Genomic DNA, 8,126 nt, shown 5'->3' with positions numbered 1-8,126 from the left:
AGAAACCAAGGACGTCAAGGACAGGGATCTAACATACACTGCTAGTCAAACTATCCAGCCACTCCCCTTGGGTGAATACTGCTGGGTCTGAATGATTATGTGATTTTCTGATGTAGATTCCTGGTCTTCAGGTAAAACTGATGACATTCTTTTCGTAGGAGAGACATTAAGAAAGGAGTGATTTAAGAACATGACGGTAGGCTTCAATTATTTCTAAGCAGCGCTATTGCAGAATATTAACTTGAAACAGAGACTGAGGAGATCTGAGGCCCAAGTGTCAGAAGTTAAAGATGTGAATGAAATACACTCAACTTGTCATTAAATATGAATACTTTCATCAGGCAACAACAGGGGGTCTTCTGCCAACACGATTTCAGACCAAAAGAAAAGCTTACATTGTCTGAAAATGTCTCATTTTTTTCCAGCTATATGAATTGCAAAAATAGAAGATGTTATCGCTCATTACAAACCATGACACCTTGAGGCCTCATAAGAAAATTATCCATGACTGAAATATTGGTTAAGTGCCAATAAATTTTGTGAAATTTATTCTGTTGCTAGCCATTGATTTTTAGTTGTATTGCCACAGTACTTCTGAAATGAAAACATTAGGGAGATAGTTCTCTGTAAATATGGATTTCAGCTCCCCAGATCTTCTGCATCATCTTCCTGACATACTTGGGAGAGGCTAAGCTGATGGTTAAAGAAAAGAAAGAGGTGTATGAACCAGAGTATTGACAAAAATCATTGACAAATGGCCTCTAGTCAGAGCTCCTGAGGGGTCATGACAAAGTTGAAGTGTTAGTTCACAATACTGAAATAAACATCACAAGGACTGAAGTGATCAGAAAATACAGAGTCTTGCTTGTTTCTTTAAGAACAATGAGCTCAGTGTCTCCTCAAGCGATTTTACTGATTTCTTCAGACAAAGCAGTTCTTGGTGCAGGACTCCGCCTACTTACAATGGTATAAATCTGCAGAAAAACATAGCAGAATATGTCAATCCTCAGAAAAACATCTGCATCATCCTGCCATGCCCTCTTGTACATGTAGCCCTTAGGAGTCCCAAACATAATAATTAGATATGAATATCTCCAAGTCTAAAATCTTCTCTCAGTCCCATGGCTTTTCCTCACACCTTTCCCAGCAGTATTCTTCCGTACTCATTTCCAGCCATGTCCTCAGATTGCGTTTCTAGAGGTGTAGAGGGGACAGACTGCATCCTCATCAAGTTTGCACATCACACCAGATCAAGGGGGCTGTTCGATACACTTGAGGACTGGGTTGCTGTTCTGACAGGCTGGAGGGATGGACCAAGAGGAACCTTATGAACCTCAACAAGGACAAGTGCAAAGTGCTGCACCTGGGAAGGACGAACCACTGGCAACAATACAAGCTGGGGACTGACAGGCAGGGAGGAGCTCTGTGCAGAAGGACCTGAAGGTACTGGCAGTCAGAAAGCTGAGCGTGAGCCAGTGGTACGCCCTAGCAGCAGAGAAAGCATCCTGAGCTGTATTAACAGGAGCACAGCTTGTAGACTGAAGAAAGTGGTTATCTCCCTCTACCAGATCATACCTATATACTACATGTTTTGGGCTCCTCAAAACAAAAGACATTGATAAATTCAAGCAAATTCAGCAAAATGTCACCATGGCAGTCAGGCTGGAGGACCTGCCCTGTGAGTGGAAGCTGAAGGAATGGGGCTTGTTCAACCTGGAGAAGAGATGGCTTCAGGGGACCTAAGAGCAGTCTTCCTATACTTACAAGGAGGTGACCGAGGAAGTGGAGCCAGGATCTTCATAGCAGTGGATGGTGGGAAGTCAGGAGAAAAGGGATGTCAATTGAAACAAGGGAGATTCAGACTGGATGTAAGGAAAGCCATTTTCCCCATGAAGACAGCCAGGAAGTGGGACAGGAGCCCAGAGAGGCTGTGTAGTCATCACCCTTGAAGGTTTCCAAGATCTGACTGAATAAACCCCTGAGCAACCAGGTCTGATCTCACAGCTGACCCTTGTTTGATCAGGAGGTTGGACTAGAGAGCTTCTGAAGGTCCCTTCCAACCTGCATTATCCTCTGATCCTATGAAATTATTTCTGAAAACTTTCCTCTCCCCTCCCCTCCTTGGGTGACTTGAAGAGGGTCTAAGGGGGGTGAGAAGAGAGGCATGGCATAGGAAGAAACTAATGTTTTATTTCAGTAAATTACGTTAAAATCTTATGATTAGGAGAAGGGAGGTGGAAGTAGCAGAAACCACGGGAAGAGAAAGCATGGGGCAAAATAGTTTGGAACAGAGTCTGTAAACAGTTATTTGTGTGAGCAAGGACTGATAGACAGCCCTGATTAGTGTACAATTGTAATGGGACTTCATGCTCTACAGGATCAAAATAGCAAAGTGCTCCATTATGGCAATTATCTATCAAAGGGTGAAAGCACAATAGATGAAGTTGCTAAAATACTTCTGTGTTCATTAGCCTCATTATGTTGCAAATGTGTTATAGGGCACTATATGCTAATGCTGTACCTGACAAACAGAAAATATTAATGGAAATGATAGAAAGACAAATTATAAGGAAGCCAATCCATGTTCAGCCATTACAAATCCAAGTACATGTTCAGCCTACAAATACTTACCGGTGGGTCTGTGGTCAATTTCCAAAACCCTTTCATCTGATCCAAGTTATGAGGGGATTGAGGTCATGCAGCATCTTTCTCATGACATGATGGATCAATAATATTCTACTCGGAGCCAAGACTGAACAATTTTGATTTTTAACTTAGGAAAACAGATAGCTCTTCATTTGACCTTGAAGATTATTGGAAGGCAAATAAATGATCAAGCATTGTCAAGCATTCTTTGGTGAAAAGCTCTTTGTAATCAAGATTTGTAAACTGAACGATCCATATAAATTGGATTAAACTGAACTGCAGCTTTTTAACAAGGAAACTTAATAATGTCACCTATGTACAGGGATGTGGGTCCCTGCTTTCTATCATAAATATGTCTTAAGGTTTTGCATTTAATTATTTTTTATATATTATATTTTTTACATAACATTTTATTAAAGTAATTACTTTTGGTTCTGGTCAGGAAAAAGCCTTTAACTCACCAGGTACCAGTGGCTTCAGACATGTTTTAAGAATTTCACCATTCCTCTGTGTGGCTGAGTCAGGATGTCAATATTCACCCATGTGTCTGGGGAGAACAGAAGGTACGTATAGACCTTTACCAGCGTGGAATACATTCCCTCCATAGTGGTTCTAGTTACCAAGCTATAGGGAGGAAGGACTATGCCCCAGCTCTTTCTCAAATCCTTCCAGGCAACTCCTTCCAAAGCTCTAAAGAGTCCTTCAACACTTACATTCAGAAGATCTAAGCTTTCTAATTATAACCAGTTCTTCACCACTGACATGGATGACGAGGAGGAGAAAATGAGATCTCAGTGTGTTCCTTCTGTTTTTTATTCACCTGCAGCGAGTATCAGAGAGATAACTGGCTTCTACTGATTGCATATGGCACCACTGTCTCAGGATACTAGGAAAAAGTTATATGAACAGCTGATTTGTATAACCGATTTGTTCTAAATTTGGTGCTCATTTCTAGATTAAAGCCTGAAAACACAGATCTGCATGTACAAACTCTCTGGAGTTTATGTCAAGAATCAAGCCTGTGTAATGCTGGTGCTCAGGAAAAATTACACAGTAGCTGGAGAGGAATAAAAACACAACAGGATAAAAGTGCACAATAACTGGAAAAAATGAAGACGTAAAAAGGAATGGGTTGTTTCTGAGGTTAGGGAATGGGGCTTTATGGCTAAAGCCAGCTGGTCTGGAGGAAGAGAAAAATAGGATAAATAAAAATATGTAGGAAAGAAGCATTGCCAATTAAGTTTTAATATGATTTGGGCAAGAAAGTAGCAATGTTTAATAAGAATCTAATTAAACTTGGGTGTATTAACTGGCAGGGGCAAAGATATGTAAGGGGTGAGTTCTTAAATAACTAGCACATATATTTGCTGTTCTCAACAACGTATTTTCTCCAAGGAAAATTTCAAAATATGACACTGTAATTCCAAGAGTCCTCCCATTTCCTGGACCAGATTTTCTTCCCCTTTTTGAATCTCTGCATGTTTTAATAGCTTCAAAAATGTTGCAGAGGGATAGTTAAATTGTTCAGTAGTTACACTTGCAGACAATAGTTAGGAGAGGTTTGCAAGCTGGGAGAAAGAAAAACAAATTTCTGAATAAAGAAAGAAAAAACAGCAACAGATATCAAAGTATGCTTTGGGACAAGCTGTTCTTTATGATTGCAGCAGGTGCAGCAAGTGATGTAGCATTGCTGTGCAATGAGGATAAGATAGGCTACTGCGCACAGTCCCAAAGGGCCTTAGCATATGAGTGTCACCTAAGCAGCACACACTGCCTTGCCATAGCTTACAGGGATTGGAAGAAGATAGTCTTGTGACAAACTTGAGGATGATCGGGGCCAGAGAGGCTTATCAAATTCCCTTGAGATTTTTCTAAAGAAATAATGTCACCGAAGTGACTACTCCAGCCTTTAGACCAGTGCAGCTTCTGTGGGTAGGCTGAACTACAGGATGCTTTGGGACAGAAGATTTCTCCTTCTGTCCTTTGCCTAGTGTTCAGCTGGGAAATTGCTCATTAGCGAGTACTAACACTGGCTTAAGCTCCGAAATTTCTCATAATTCATATCCTCTGTCCAGAATGTCCAAATGTGATTTTTGAGCCTTGGCAGCTCATGAGCTATTGTGTGAAGTGAAGTTGCTTTGCTGCTGCTGTGTCATGTGGTAAGTTATGGGGTAGCACTGGCAATGAGTCTATGTGGTGATCTGAACCCTCAGCCACTGGAGCAATGTGGTGGGACAGACAATCCTGGGCCACAGAAGGATTCAGCTGTCTGTCTAACCCAGCTTCAACTGGGAGAAGGAGGCAGTGGGACCTTGTGGATCTACTTTAACCACCTGTCTGTGGACCAGTGCTGGATGTCCCTTCTCTTCAGCTGTCGTGGGGGTTGCTCTTTGCAATATGGAGGTTTTGGTATGCTGCTTGTAGGCTCTGAAAGATTATGCACATTGAATAATGTATATAATAGATGTTGCATTTGATTAAGAAAACCTCATATGTTATTGCCAAATTCCATTTTAATTGCATTTATTTTGAAATTAAAAACAATTGAAAATGTTGGATTATTAGGATCCACTTTGTAGAGTAGACTGTTGCATATTATCCAAACAGAAAATGCCAGCACTTGGACATGTAGCCAGTCTGCTGCACTACTCGCAGTTATGGGATCAGAGCAGTTAGCAGAAATATTTCACAGTTTATAAATCTGTATTCCAACCACTGCCCCAGTAGCACTCTCTCTATGTTCACAGTCATAGAACCATATATGCCTAACCTACACTTTTTGAGCCAGTATGATGCCCGTGCAGTTCCACATACTCTCAGCATTCGTGTCTCTTGGCGTCAAGGGCTGAAGTGGCTTTGACTGTGTTCTCTGTTCTGTGCAGGTTTGCATAAAACTGGGGGGAATCAGGATCAGATATTCAGCTGCTCTTGATGCATTTTCACTACCTTACATTCATGATGTTAAGAATATAATCCACATGGTGGCCAGGTGGCATGAACTTTAAACCTTCCAGGTGTCCTTTTAACTGTTTCTAAGATAAATAGTTGTCACTGTTTCCCATGAAAACTTCTCAAAGAAGGCATACAAAGAAGGCATACAAAGAAACCATTTTAGTTGAAACGGGAGAGGAAGATAGCTGTGAATCTAAGAGTTCACTTTTAGGGATCAAAATCGCGTGATAAAAGCATTTAGAATGTAATTTGTGAAGTGAACCCAAGCCACAGTGCATTCTTTAGGAAACAAGACAAAACATTGCTCTAGCTTATTACTCAGAACAGATTGCTAAATGTTTTTCGTGTGACTGTAACAGATCCTTTGTCATTAGCACACGCATGTGCAGAGTACAAACACCTCAACCCGGCAGATAATTAACAGGAACAGAAAACAACATGACCAAAAGCTGGTCCCTCTCTGCTGTATCGTACCATCCCTTCTGGGAGGCATAGGATGCAGTAATATCAACAAGTATTAAGCTAGGGCTTAATCTCAAGCTTCAGGCTCTGCCAGCTTCTGCATTGCTCTATAAATCATCCTTTCTTCTTAGCAGAGCTTGGTTGGGTATTAAGGATGTGTTTATATCTAAGCTTCAAAGTCAGCACTCGCTGATACAATTAACTAATCTACATCTCTCAAAGCTGAAGCTAGTTGTTTATGTTTAGGTAGAACTATTTTTCATCTGAAAGCGCTGATTTATCAAAACTGAAGTGTTTTGTGGGAAGATGTTTTAGCAAAAATTGAATAGAGCTGTCTGCTGAGGAGGCATGTGTGAGAACCTGCCAGTTTGACTAAGCAAGGGGCAATGGTAAGTTGAGAGCATGCAGCCCTGGAGCCAGGCGTGTGGCTTCTTGCAAGCTCAGCTTCTCTGTTCTCAGTTTTTAAGTATCTCACCTCAGGGCTGCCAGGAGCCGCAATGGGGAAATCCTCAGTGTTCAGCCCTGAGCTGCCCAGCCACCCCAAACATTGGTGTAGCAAGGCTTGGGGAACATGAGGGAACCTTGTGGAAAGGTAGAAATACAGAGAGATCTGGACTTTTGAAAACCGCGATTTTGGAATTTCTTTGCTGTGACAACTTGAGTTTTTAGTCTGAAAGAGAAGAGGCTTTTCTACCTTCAGCAGAAAAATTCCTGTCTCTAGACAATAATATCTTCAAAAGCATGTATACAGCATTAGCTTCCCATTTCCTAAGCTGTCTCCACAGGGCTTGTTAAACCCTGTTTCAAACATGGAAATACAGGTTCTGAGACACACAGCAGCAGTCACCAAGGGAAAATGCTAAGACAGCAGCATGGTATGAACTAGCCAAATAGAAATCCCACGTTGCAGTTACACCGCTTTATGAAAGGAGTCTAAGAATGCATACATTAGTAGATGCCATTCTCAGGAATTTTGGGGTACATACACACCCCTGACCCACTCTCTCCAGCTCTGGGTTGCTGCATTTGAGACTTGCAGTTTCACCTCATTGTATTTGCCTTTGGACAAAGCACAAACAAAGCATCTGCTCTGTTCCCCTGAACAGTGACTCTAAAGATCTAGGGTCAGAAGCTGTGAAATAACTACTCTCAATTCCCTGAACAAGCTTGCTATTGAACCGACTCCTTTGTTCTTACCCAGGGAGAGTACTCATCTCTCTAATTTGCTTGGCAGCCAAACCACAACCTCCTACTATTCAACATACTCTGAAACTATAAAGCATTGGTTTGAATAGTGTTTTATAGTGAGGAGTTACATAAAAGGAGAGAGACACTGACAAAGGCAACCTAAGTACTTGTCTACATAATTACACTAGTATAATTATACTGCTAAGATAATACTTGTATAAGTCACCCAGGATGAATGTCTTTTTTTTCCCCTGCAGCTCTGTATCTCTTTTAAAGCAACATGATGAAGTAAGTCTTGGCTAGACTACAGTATTGTGTTTGCTAGGTCTTGAAACTTTCAGTATTTAGGTGCTCTGATCAGTAAAGAATGAAAATTTGATTGATACAGGATGGATCAGTGCCTCCTCTCAGACTTGTCCTCCTGTCTCTACAAGCACTTTCCATAGTGTTCAGCCCAGTCTGCTGTCCTGGTGTCTATATTCAAGATGCTTAAGGACCTGGCCCCAGTTTATCTAAAACATCCTATAAAGTGCCAGGAGGAAGACTGCAGTGGGTAACCTCAGGAGAGGAGCAACAAGTATCAAAAGGGGGCTGCTCACTTTCCTGAGGCTGCTGGCCATTGGTTTACTCTAACCTCATATTGGTTTCCCAGCCATCACACAGTCATATTGAAAAGCCTGCCGTGATTATCAGCCATTCCTTGAAGCATGCTGGGAAATAACATACAAATTTTCATTCTTCATTGGCCAAAATATGCTGGTTTGTACAGTGGCAAATTGGGAAGGAATGTGAGAAAAGTGCATGTGAAGAATTGTAGTTCCCCGTACATGCTCCTGGCTTCTGATAATCTGAAGTTTATGAATGTCTAAAGACAAAGT

Source organism: Aptenodytes patagonicus, chromosome 1 (assembly GCF_965638725.1).
Source record: "Aptenodytes patagonicus chromosome 1, bAptPat1.pri.cur, whole genome shotgun sequence".
In the NCBI taxonomy this organism is placed as follows: domain Eukaryota; kingdom Metazoa; phylum Chordata; class Aves; order Sphenisciformes; family Spheniscidae; genus Aptenodytes; species Aptenodytes patagonicus.
This window is presented reverse-complemented; position numbering follows the sequence as displayed.